This window comes from Sphaeramia orbicularis, chromosome 16, assembly GCF_902148855.1.
Source record: "Sphaeramia orbicularis chromosome 16, fSphaOr1.1, whole genome shotgun sequence".
Classification (NCBI taxonomy): domain Eukaryota; kingdom Metazoa; phylum Chordata; class Actinopteri; order Kurtiformes; family Apogonidae; genus Sphaeramia; species Sphaeramia orbicularis.
The window spans coordinates 47,098,660-47,112,980 of record NC_043972.1 but is presented as its reverse complement, the minus strand read 5'-3'; the positions used below and the strand labels follow the sequence as shown (position 1 = coordinate 47,112,980).

The window sequence follows — 14,321 nt, the reverse complement described above, 5'->3', positions numbered from 1 at the left end:
CTGCTATAAAGTAAATTAGACACCACAAAAACTATACTGTAAACTCACACAACTCATGTTCACAGAAGCTATCTCAGACAACAGAGTTAAAAAAATGGAAGAAGACATTTTGTAGTTAAATTCTACATGTATATTTTATAACCGCCTTTAGCTTTAATTACAGGATACATTCGCTCCACAATGGTTATGTAAGATGACAATAAACCACATTTATTTACATTCAGAGCTGCGATAACGTTTGCCAAAGGTCTAGTATTATTGATGGAAAGGTGTGTAAAGTTTTCTCCATCACAACCCAGTGATTGTCAATGGGGTGTTCAGTGAATTGCGTTCAGAGCTAATTTCTAAATATTTCTGCTATTTAATTAGGCTGTACGAGTGCAATGTCTTACTCAAAAGGAAAAAAAAATATATACTGACACCTATGAAATACTTTCAACAATAATAATAAGAAACAGTGATACATAAAGAGGGAAAATCCAATTATTCACAAAGTTATTTCTTATTGTAAAACAGATTTGTGTCTTAAACAACTAAACTTATTCATTATAAGGACTAAATTCTTTCAGTCGCACTTGGAAGTTGAGATGCTGCCGATAAAATAAATACTACAACAAATGTAAATTCATCCATGTGTCTTTTTACATATGTGTGTGTCCTTGATGCAGGTAAGTGGAAGATGATGAATGGATCAATGAATGAATGACTGAATTTACATTACTTGTTACATAGGTTATACAGGTTAACCCTTTATCGGGCAAGTGACTATTTTTGGTAATTCTCACACATCACAAGACAGTAACAGCAACAGTTCCAGTGAGGACAGTGAGTCAACAATCTCAACTCCAATGTGGTCTACAGGGTCTGCAAGGTCCACCTCTGCATGAACAGTGAGTGGACCTGCTTTGTTCGGTACCTAGAAGTAATGGTACTAATGTAAGGAATGATGTTCAAAGGGATAATGTGGATGTGGACAGGGGTCTGGATCAGCACTTATGTTGATCTAATGTTCTAAAATACATGTTCCTTTCACCTTACATGTGTTTTTCTTGTATTTTTATATATACTTCTTGTTTTTTTTTGTTGTTTGTCACTTATGGGCAAGGAACCAAATATGGTAACTTCTAGGCCTGTACACGTACCGAACTGAACCGTTTCGGTACACACCTGTTCAGTTCAGTACACAGCTGTACCGAAATGGCACAGTATGATGAGAAAAAGAAAAAGGAACGAAAGACGTTGTTTGATGCGGAACTTTATATCCGCGCAAGTTTCACACGGACATACTGAAGGACGCACACATTGACTCGAAATATGAAATAGCAGCTGATATAAGGTTAAAAAACAAAACAAAAACAAAACAACAAATGATGTGAACCTGGAAGGAAGAGACTGGAGACCCTCCGCCATCATTACAGTCCTGTTTGGATCAGTTCAGGTTCAGGTGAAAGACAACAACGAGGAAGCAGACGTTAATACGACGGACGTTGTTTACCGCCTATGAACTACGGTAGTTCTAAAACACTTAGACTAGCTCTGCCTGTCTCTCTCTCTCACACACACATGCTGTATAACAGAGGAATAGAACCCAGAGTTGGATGTTGAAAGTATATAACGTTTCACTTTCGTTTCACGCCAGTGTTAGTTACGCTAGTTATGGACCCCCCCTGGCTCTGACCAAAAAACAAACAAACAAACCATCCCCCCAACAAATTGCACCCTGCATTCGCACGCACATACACAAAGTGGCCTAAACAGTTTGTTCTCTGTCCTAAAGTAAATAATTTCGTTAATTTTTTGTTGTCAAAGTTTCTCTTCAGTTTGTTTAAACAGAATACCAGTTTGTCCTCTTGTTAATGTTGTACTCCATGTGGAATTTTTTTTGGTATTTTTATGCAGAATGTGAACTGACAGAACTGTGATTAGATTTTTGTTGTTTGTTCAAAACTACCTTTCAGGGAAAAGTGCAATACTAATGTTTAAAATACAGTTAGCAATATTGATGATTAATTTTATTTTCTATTTGATTTATAGCAGCAGAATTATATTATTCCTGTTCTTCTATATTCTATTGTGTCCAAAAATTGGGGGAAAATTTTTCAAAAATTCATAAATGTATTAAAGACATTTTTAGGGGATTTCTTTCTTCCCGTACCAAACTGAAAAAAAAAAAAACGAACCGTGGCTTTCAAAACCGAAAACGTACCGAACTGAAAATTTTGTGTACCGTTACAGGCCTAGTACCTTCATTGACCTTGATTTTCTACATAACAACATTAAAATTTTGAAAAATTTCACAAAAGTTATAAAGTCTTGTTATGTCCTCCAATAACACACTACGGTTTTGAATTTCAGAGTATTTCTATGAGTGCTGTATAAAGGGTTAATTCTTCTGTCAGCACCCTTGATGATGGTCCTGTCCACTATAGGACAACATTTAACTGTTCAATACAGTGACACACTTCCCTGAATGGACAGATTTTATGTAACACAACCCCACATAATAAATAGTCAAAACAGTATACAAAATGTAAAATGCACTTTGACTCTTATTTCATTGACAACAGTACAAATACAACGTATTTCATGATTTGTCCCGTCAGCTTCATTTAATTTATAAATACTCATCCATTTAACATAATCAGGTCTTAAACACATTCACAAAAAAACTATATATTTATATCTAAGCCAATCACATCATATAACATTGTTTCTGACCATTCATTTTCTATTACAAACAGACCCTGGATGGAAAGGGTTGAATGTCGTCTTTTTCATTGTAGGGTGGTCGGTAGGTGTGACACATTACAGGGTCTTCAAAGTTATGGAATCGTGTTTTAAGTGTCTCTACACATTCTTTACTCAGGACCAGTAGGGTCTACATGGATCAAGTTCAGAAGCCACACTCTCTTCTTCCTCAGGTCTTATTTTTGTATTTTACGTATTTGCAGATTGTGGTTTTACATTGGTTTTACAGTGGCCTTTCCCACCCAGGTGCAGGACTGAACGTTTCAGATGCTCCTTTTCTTCAATTGCCGTCAGACGGTACAACAGCAGCTTGGCCTAAAGTGCATCCCGCTCTGATCAGACTTTTGCATCTGTCAGTGTCACCTACTGCACACTCGTCACAACTATTATTATTACTATTTACGTCATTTAGTCAAAAATTTGTAATATATTTTTTAATCTTCTCTTTATTTTTCCATTGTATTTTATGTTAATTGTCTTGTTCTGCTGTACATTTGAATTTCCCTCTTGGGGGATCAATGAAGTATATCTTATCTTATCTTATCTTATCTTATCTTATCTTATCTTATCTTATCTTATCTTATCTTATCTTATCTTATTGTGTTAAATAAATATTCAGTATTCATGGGTATCCCAGGATGTTGTCACATGGTGCTCCAAAATTTCAGAGTACTTAATAGTGCATAACAGAGGTAATAGCAATGTTTTCCTTTTGCGCTGCAATGACCCCAGACTCTAACAGGTCCTGGCTTCTGGATTTGTTGCTGGTAAGAGTCAGGATGTTTGTTTTTGTCTTTATTCCAGAGCACACAGTATCCATGTCTTCCAAAAAGACCTGAACACTGACCGTTCTGAGTACAGTCCACGTTTCCACTGATGGTCCGTCTCATTTATTCCTTGTTGATCGGTAAAGGTTGAACCTGCATTTGAGGTTCTAATTGTGGCCTGTGCTGTAGAAGCTGAAACATCCAAACCCCTTCCATCTTTCTTGAGTACATTTCCCTTCCTGTATTTCATGTCTGTGTGTTCACTTGCTTCAGTTTCTGCTTAAGCTTCAGCAACACTAAGCTGTATTCCCTGTTCAAGGTAATTTAATGAACGTTATTGTCACATTGTATGTTTATTTCTTTTGACATGGTGAATTGGGATTGTACACAAAAACATAATTATTATTGTATTCAATTTCTGCAATTAGATCCACCTAAACCAGACTTACACATTGAACCTTCAAGTCCACATAAGGGTTAAATACTTGTTTACAGCTGCAGTGGATCTTATTAGCAACTTGCACAATTAGTACCGACACTCAAGTATCTTTATGTAAAGGTCTTAAAGGCCTAAAGAATGTAAAGGCAATATACAACAATGGAATGTCCTGTGTAAGCCAGGAATTCAATCAGCTCTGGAATTTTGTATAAAAAGAGTCTGATTATAGACATTGTCAGTAAAATGTACCAAAACAGAGTTAACCCAGACAGAAAACAATAAAGTCAAATGTTTCAACTCAGCTGAACTGATACCTTTGTGATGCTGTGTCAATAAAAACCACACTGATGCTCAAAGGTGGGATTTATGGCAGGACAACTGGACAAAAACTGCTGCGTCATGTACGGTCAGACAAGCCGGTGTGAGGAGTCTGAAGATGAAATGTGACATTTCTTCAGAGTGAAGTCATCTAAGTTAAGAATGAAAAGCTATGAAAAGCTAAAAGCACATTTCCCAACCCACAGTTCAGGTCGGAGTGTGTTAGTAACTGACCAGGAAATGAAGCCACTTCATTATTTTGTCTCCATTTGCTGGATTTTCTGCTTTAGTTTCCTGAAACATTGAGCTCTACTTCCTGCTGGAGGGTTCTAATGATCCCTTTATCAGATATCCACAGTCACTTGACACTTCATCTGAAAGTATATGATGAACTTTATTGTTATATTATGTCTATTGTGTTTTATATTTCTAATTATATCTCAGTATTCTGTGATTTATTGGCGCTAATGTTTTGCACTTTGCTCTTCTTTTGCAATGTCATAAGAAGTGTGATACTGAGTTTATTTTTGAAGCATATTTAAACACTTGAGCTGGTGAGGAATGAAGAGTTAAGTAATAACTGAAGGTGGTTCGCAACTAATCTAGCTAACATACAATCAAAATACTACTAATAACATGATATAATAATTTATAGAGATATAATGTAATACTTTAATAAGTGAATGGAGGAACCACAATATCACCCACTGGTTTCTGTACTAGTCTGCAGTTAAGTTGTTGCTATGTTGGGTTTTTGGAGTCAGGAGTGACCACATTTGGACAAAATAGGCAGAGCTGTGGAACCTTGAAGTGTCTAAGTCATCTGCAAGTTTTCATGGGTAAGCTGATGCATTTGCTGGCCTAATGACTCTTTAAAACAGTAAATTTCGTCAAACATTTCTTAACAGTCATTTTACAGTCTTGTTTGTGAGGCCTACTAACCTCAGTTACAATGGTGCTGACTGTCAGGAAAAAATGTGTTTTAGTAATTAAATAGAAACTCTGACAGTCAGACCTGGCCGGCAGTGAGCTGTCATTCAGAGCCCGACACAAAAAAGCTCCTATTTGGCCTGCAAACAGATTAGCGGATAAGTAAATAAAAAATAGGACCAATGGCCCTGTAGCTTACCGGCCAAATTAAAAGCTCTGGGACATGTATCCAGATGCCATTTATTATCACCCAGTTATGTGTATTTATTATATTACAGAAATAGCCCATGTTTTGGTCATATTCCAATGAGATCTGTAAAAAATTCAAATTCCAACTTGATATCATTGATACTTACTGATTTATTGTATCAATCTGTTATAATGGGAAAATTTTTCAAAGTCGCACCAAATCCAGAATCAGATCCGGATCGAAACAATTTCAATACCTTGTGTTGACATCATCATAAAGAAGCTGTATACCAAGTTTGAAGTCAGTCGTAATTGTAGTTTTGGAGAAGAAGATGATTGAAATTTTGTAACGGACGACAGATGACAACGCTGGACGCCGCGTGACGACAATAGGTTTCGGCCTGTCGGCTGATAAGCTAAAAATGGACAAAATCACTTATCAGAAAGTCCAAATAAAACAAGTAAGACCAGAATGAGTCTGAGAAAAAAATGACATGGTGGTATTTTTAGAGAGCACTAAGTCTATGGGAGCCAGAGATTTTGAACCAAACCCAGTGACTGTAGCATTAAAATATTAGCGTCCGTCCACATTGACTTCATTCTGGAACCCAGGTCCTTCCCTGTTGATTCCAGTTAATTACTCTATAAATGCTGCCAATTAAGACTGTAGAGTCCACAGCTCCTTTTCCACCAACATTCCCAGCAACTTTTATTTCTAGGAATTTACTTACCTGGGAAAAGATATTCCTGGTAATGTGTATGGTTTGTGTTTCCGCTGCACCTGAAAGCTCCTGGAAATGTTTTCATATGCAACTTAGTTGTTTTGAGTTATCAACTCAAAATCCTGCTGAATTTGTTTTGAGAATAATCGGCAAATACATTAAACAAGGTCCAGGCTCTCTTGAGTGTATTTGCCGAACACTCTCTTTAATGTTTTTGGGGTGGACAGACAGATGATTACAATGCAATTGTGAGAATGGGGCACATATGTTGTAGGGCAAATGGACCTAATCATCCTTCCACTTCTCATAGCTTCTTTTCTTTTGCTTCACTTTACAATTAATCAAAACACAAATGAAGTGAGGCTTGTAGAAATGGATTAAACACATTTGCAGCCACATTCTGACTTAATAAGGGTAACCAGAAGTGTGTTCCACCAGTCAGTGTTCCTCAGCACACTGCCCCGCCCCTCAAGAATCCCAATGAATCTGAAAAGTGCTACTTCCTACTAAGAACTTTTTCGAGGGAAACTTTTTTTTTTTTAACCTGAGTAAATTCAACAGAAATACATGAATTCTTTTTAAAATCCCTGGTAAAGTTAAAGTTCCTGGTAAAGTTTCTATGGTGGAAAAAGGGGCTTAAGTAAAAAGTGAATAATGCTTCCATGTTCATTGGTTTGTGGACCGCGTTTGGCTATCTTGCTTTTATTTATTCATTGAAAAAACAACAACGACAACAACAAAACAAGACAAAACAGAAGTGCTTATATGTGGATAAGAGGATGGAGCTGAGGGACAGTGAGGAGTAAAGTACTGCAACAATTCAACAGTAACTGTACTGACATACACTGTTAAACAGGTTGTTAAACACAACTCCAAGAAAATTCAGATACTTGACGAAAGTGAATATATAGACTTATGTGTGTCAACATTATTCTCCATGTAAAAGACTATCTGTGACTTGAAAATTCACACCTAAGGTAACACCCTAATTAGCTCTAGCTGATACCACGTAACACCAAATTAACGCTGGCATACGCTAACAAGTTGGAAATTGTAATCAGATCCTTGTACACATTGCTATGCACTAATTGCTAATGATACTTTTAAGTACTGTGTATGTATGAGGATTGGTAAAATGCAGACTGAATTTTCCCACAAGAGATAATAAAGCAAGTTAACCTTTATTGTGTTTTAGTTATTTGATTTAATTTGAAATCTTTATTTTGAACATGTAGACAGTGAAATCAAAACAAAGCCAACCAACAAAATATCAGTAATGATAAAACATAAACAAAAGAGAAAAGATAATAAATAAATAAATAAATAAATAAATACAATTAAACATGCTCAAAAAGGAGTAGGAGGAAATAAAAGCTTATATACTCCTACCCCCAATCTCTGTTCCTTATAATCTCTATATAAATAGCAGCAATTATTATTTTATAATAATAATAATAATAATAATAATACAGTAATCTAACACATCCTTATTCCTATATACACAAATATAATAATACCCATTTACAAATTATCATACCAGTATCAGCAATCTCTGATATATATATATATATATATATATAATTACATATACAATATAAATACATATAATATTCTGTATTATCCTATATAGTACTATAGTAATAATATATTCATATATCCATATTTAAACTAGATATTGTCGACACATATGTGGCAAAGCCCCACTCTGAAAACGACCGGATTCCCCCCTCAAGCCTTTTTCTCCCTGTATTTTGTAAAAATCATTTAATTAATTTAGTTAATGAACAGAAGCTTCAGAAGTCCTAATTGGCATCAAGCTAGCAGTGTAGCTAGCAAGCTAGCTATCAACCAAGGCCCATAAGGCTGATAGTGCTCACATCATCAATTTAATACAGGTAAAAAAAATAAAATAAAATAAAAAAAAAAAATCACTTTTTGTACAGTTGTCATGAATGGGGAAATAGGTTATAATGATTAACCCTGTTTTTGTACACAACCATAAACCTGCATGTAAATGTTTAAACATCTGTGGACATCGACTCAAGTTTGGAGCTTCAGGTGGAAATTCACTGAACTGCAGGTTTTGTCACTTTTAGACTGGATTCATCTTTCCACCACATGCCTGGCAGAATTCCAGAAAGTTTCCACTAAAAAGCTGGTTTTGGATAAACAGCTGTGTTATAGCTACATTTTAACAGAGGTTAACCAGACGATGGTGAGGACATAGTGAAAAGATGACATGTTTGGAAATAGTAAGTTCTGTTGTGTTTAGACCTGAAGTAATTTTGACATAACATCATGTTTGTACTAGAGTTGTTTCTTCCAAATTTTGGAGATGTGCTTTGTTCATACATCCCTGGGGTCTGGTGTTCATTTTTGATGACAATATTTCCCATTTGTTAAGGAAAAGACATTTCATCTTGCATCAAAGCAAATACACTGCTTTCTGTAAATATACAATCATCCCCTCTTTTTTGAGGCTTCTTTTTTATGTTATGTAAGGAGCTTTGGGATGATGGAGTAACTGGGGCAAGTGAGGTAATTATTTAAGGAGTATGTTTGAAGGTCATGTAGCCCAAGGATTAACATTTATTCAGTCTGTCAGGTCAGTCTTCAGTTCTTCATTTTTAACTTGTATTGTAAGTGTGTTTTGTGTTTTAGTTGTGCAGAAGGAATGCCCCTGTAGGAGCAAGTAAAATGACAGATACTTAATATTTAATTATTGCCTCCATTACATTTGTTAGTAGAGAGGAGGCACAAAGGGTGAAGGTAAAACTCCTCATGATGTTTGGTTTTGGATAATGTGAATCTGCAGAACTCATCAAAAAAAGTAAAGTAATGAACCTTCCCAAAGTCTCTCTACTTTCTCATGTGGTGAAGAAATAAATGGAAGTGTAAGAACTGAGTTAATATTGAAAATACTACTACTACTACTACTACTACTACTACTACTACTACTACTACTAATAATAATAATAATAATAATAATAATAATAATACATTAAATAAATAAATAAATAAATACAAGTAAAAGTTGAGAGAACTAAACATGGGAAATGTTATAACAACCATCAATCTCACTCCGACCATGTGATAAATATTAGGATGTTATAATATGTAGTTATGTCATTCTTACACTCATTATGACATTAAACTGACTTTTTCAGTATTAAAGAACCTTACAGACATTTCTGTGTCTTTCTTGTCTTTATGTCTAGCATTATATTAGTCTACAGAATAACGTGATGGGCAAGGTCCAAATATCTCTCACTGCAGTGACAGTAATCACGTTTCAGTGTGGTATTACCACTTGTACTGAGGTTTTTTTCTGTGATGGCAATACCATAATGTTTGGCTGGGTTATTTGCTGGGGATGGGGATAAGTTGATGAGGAAACAACAAGCTTAAAATGCCAGTTCAGATTAACCTCAGAAACAGAAGGGGGAGACCTGCTGGGGGAACTGCCACAGGTCAAACCTGCAAGACAGGAAGGAATTTCACTGTGTTTAGTAAAAGAAACTGTGGAGGAACTGGACTATTGGAGCAGTAACAGAAGTCTGAAAGATGAACCCCTTTTGAGATACGTCCAAAAAACCTTATAGGCCATTTCATCTGGCATTTTCAAAACAAAGAACATGCTTAGAGGTGTATAGAATAATGTTGTGCATTATTATGCCCTGAACACCAGGAATCAAAGTAAACACTTTTGGATGTCCACAGGACAATTACACTGCCCCCCCCAAAAAAAACAAAAAAACCATCATAAACTCTAAAATTTTGTTGGACCACTTTTAGCTGTAATTATAGCACGCATTCTCTGTGGCATTGTTTTGATAAGTTTCTGTAATGTCACAATATTTATTTTCCACCAAGATCTTGTATTGATGATGGGAGAAAGTCTGTGCAAAGTCCTCTCCATCACATCCCAAAGATTGTCAGTGGGGTTAGGGTCTGGACTCTGTGGTGGCCAATCCAGGTGTGAACATGATGTCTCATGCTCCTTAAACCATTCTTTCATAATTTGAGCCACATGAATCCTGGCCTCTTGGAATATGCCCGTGGTGTCAGGAAGAAAAAATCCATTGATGAAATGACCTGATCATTCAGTACATTCAGGATCACGTGACCTCATTCTTTGGATGCATAGTGTTGAACCTAGACCTGACCACCTGCAGGAACCCCAGATCATAGCACTGTCCCCACTAGGCATGATGGGTAATCACTTCCTCCACCTCTCACTCTGATGTGCCCATCACTCTGGACCAGGGTCAATCTGGACTCATCAGACCACATGACCTTCTTTAATTTCTCCAGCGTCCAACCTTTAAGCTCCCAAGCAAATTGAAGCTTTTTTTCTGATTAGCGATGAAAAAATAAAGGAAGGTCCGCACGACCTGTGAGCTCCCAAACCATTTATTTTGTTACATGATGTTTCAGGCCGAGGCCCTTCATCAGACTGAGGACAGACAAACTTACACAGGTGTTTTATATGTAGCATCTAATCACAACATATGATCTGCGTTATACATCATTTTGGAATAACAGAAAAAAGTCTTTTAAAACTTTTCAAACATATGATCAATTATAAATGATCAAGAGTCAAACATTCCAAGTGTCCACAAATACAAATTACACAGGTGTTTTATATGCAGTGTCTGACCACAATAGCACGTGACATGCAATATGCGTCATCTTAGAAGAGCAGAAAATAACTTATTAAACTTTATCATACGTACAATCAATCATAAATTGTCAAATATTTCAAATGTCTACAAATACACATAATTTTTTGTGATCAAACTGCTTTGCACACATATTTAGAAACAGGTATTAATCAAATTTCTACAGGTCCATGTAGTTATACTGTCCATCTGAATATGGTGACAAACACCACAGCATGTGTGCACAGTTCTTATTAACAAAAATACAAGAACAGATTTACAAAAATGGATTTACAAAAGCAAAAACAAAAGCAAAGAAAAAACTATATTGGGCAATGCTGAGATACATCCAAATAGACCAGGGTCAATCTGGACTCATCAGACCACATGACCTTCTTTAATTTCTCCAGCGTCCAACCTTTAAGCTCCCAAGCAAATTGAAGCCTTTTTTCTGATTAGTCTCACTGATAAGGCTACACAGCTGTTTAGTCCCAATCCCTTGAGTTCCCTTCACACTGTGCAGGTGGAAATGCTCTTACTTTCACTATTAACATAGCCCTGAGTTCTACTGTCATTGTTTCATGACTTGATTTCATCAAATGTTTCAGTTATTACTGATTGCAATCATTCATGACTTTTTTCTGACCACATTTCTTTCTAGAAGATAATGGTTCCCCACTATCCTTCCATTTTTTAGTGATGCATTGGAGAGTTGTTAACCCAATATTAGCAGTTTTAGCAATCTGCTTAGATGTATTCTTCTTTTGATGCCAATAATGGAACCCTTTTGAAACAGAATAGCATCTTTTCCATGACCACAAAATGTGTCTTCAATGGTTGTTTAAGAAAAGAGAGGCTATTCACTGTATTAGTTAGGGGTAAATAACTTGTTGCAGCTGAAACATAATCACTCATGCACTAATTATCCAATGAGAGGCATTTACTTATTTGCTTAGTTAAATCCAGGTGTTGACTTTTTTTTTTTTTTTACCCAGGCAGTGTATTTATAAAAAATGATTGCATTGCAAGAGTCAAAAAAATCCTGGCAGCTTTCACCTACATCCACAAACTTTGGTACACATGTATCATTCCTAGCTCAAAAAAACAATTGGTGCCATGACCTCAACCCGGCAGGAAATGAGTCATTTTAAATTTTTGGCTCATTTTGATGATTTCTAGCCTTTCTATTCTCACAAACTCCTCTTAAGTGACTTCAAACTTCAGTGTCATCTACAGACCTTTGTGATCAGAGTTGTTCAAATGCTGTAGAATGTCTGAGTGGTTGTGGACACAAAGGCAAAGCTAATTTCAATGTTTTCTCATGAAACAGGAAGGCTAATTGGACTTTACATGGCTATATGTGGATCAAACTTTCCATTGGATTGCAGTCCCATCCTTAGCAGAATGACACATCACTAGTGTAACTACTACCAACAGGTATTATTACAATATTTTAATACTCAGGTTGGCAGCCTAGCAGATTAACCACATCCATCTCAACACTGGTCAGAAAGGTCTTATTAATAAAACAATAGTGTGACATTTAGCAGTTTTTGGTGAATTTAATTGCGGTAATTGCAATTTTTGATCTTTCACAGTCTAATAAGAAAAGAGTATCTTTTTGTGTCCTATGGGTTTTAGATCAGGGTGTAACAAAATGATTCAATAATGCCCAGAAAAATACTTCAGCGCCAACACTAGGTTTAACTCAGATGTACTGAATTTAGGATCTACATATGTGAGATCTAGATGTACAAAAGGTCTCTTGGAACCATATTAGAAATCCAACGGGAAGTTTGCCATCCAATTTTGGCTCCTTTTTGGTCATTTCCCACAGTTGTACTTTAAAATATTCCTCATGCTGACTCCTTAAGTAACTTCCGATTTATTCAGTGTCATCCAGACTCCTCTGTGTTGTTTAGTTTTCTAAATCTGAGACAGATAGATATCCGTGAAGAAATAAATGACAAAAGAAACATGAAAACTACAAAAATGGACAATAGACTGTAACTAGAGACTGGATCATAATGTTGTAAGTTTTATTATTGGAAATATCCTTCAGAGGTCTATTCTTGACACTTCCAGTTATACAAGGTGTCCCCAAAAAATTTATAAAAACTTTAAACAATCATAAAGTAGGTGTTTATTAAAATTCATTTAATTTTCAAAATGCAATAGAATTTACAAATATCATTTTATTGTTTTGTCACCACCTGTTCTTAAACTGACGTCCATTCTGTTCCAGACACTGCTGACAACGCCAAGCAATGGAATCACACACATCACGAAACAATTCCCTTGGTATTTGTGTGCATTCATATTTAATGGCTGCTCTCAATTCAGTGACTGTTGCAGGTCTCATAGTGTAGACTTTGTCTTTTAGGTATCCCAATAAAAAAGTCTAGTGGTGTGAGGTCTGGTGAACTTGCCAAACAGGTGGATTGGACGGAGGGGTTTCGTTGAACACCCTCCGAGTGAGACCTGCAATGGTTGCTATATTATTTGTATATTTATATTTGTAAATTCTATTACATTTTGAAAATTAAATGAATTTTAATAAACACCTACTTTACAGTTATTTAAAGTGTGTATACATTTTTTTTGGGACATCCTTGGTACAATATACAAACCAGAAAGCAGACTGCTGGATACCTGGTTATGCTCAGAACTTCTACACCTAGTCAGTTTACATCAACAGAATTTATTAAACAATGATTAGCTTTGACTGTGCAACAGAGCTCTGCCTAATTTTAAACCTGAATTTATTAATCTACAGGTTAGTTTTACTGAACTCTGATTTGACCAAAGCTCAGACTGCAGAAAGCCTTTTTGAACCAACCCAGCCTTGATGTTAGCTACACTTTTAACCTTTAACTCAGCGGTTCCCAACCTTTTTTGGCTTGTGACCCCATTTTAACATCACAAATTTCTGGTGACCCCAGACATTCAAAACAGAGATTTGTTTTTTGCGAAAAATTAATTTGTTTTTATCATGTAATAGTTTGCTATACTATGTTGCAAATAAACGTTAATTTTAGACGACATTTAGGCTATATAATATATGTTATTATTGGCGGAGGCAGAAAAGCCAGGTGTAGATTACTGCACAAAGTGAGAATTTTATTTTCCTTGGTCAGGATATGTACAGTCAGTCCAGCTTGGATTTACAAGGCTGACAATTAATACTGAGCAAACAAGAACTCAAACTATGAATTATGAAAGAGCTGCAGCATCTGAAACCGACCACAATGAACATTTGACAGAAACAGTACCACAGTGCTTCAGTTTCAGCTTCAGAGTTTGTCATGTCTTTTATGTATTGTTATAGTCTCTCTCAACTCACTTTATATTTTTATTAGTAAGTTTTTTTTTTGTGATTTTTATCAATTGCCAGAGATTTCATTCCTGGTCTCGGTCATGACCCCAAGGTTGGAAAACACTCCTGTAACCTGTCTGTACACTGACCACACAAACACAGAGGGCAGACTACGCCAAACTGTCAATCAATAATTTTAATATTGTTCTTTAATAAATAAATGATCCCCAT

General features: G+C 35.8%; 1 protein-coding gene across 1 annotated transcript in view; it reads right to left on the bottom strand.

The window, feature by feature from the left end:
* The window catches only part of LOC115435634 (zinc finger protein 239-like), a 695,125-nt gene that overhangs the window by 229,507 nt on the left and 451,297 nt on the right, over nt 1–14,321 (bottom strand). The window lies entirely within an intron of this gene.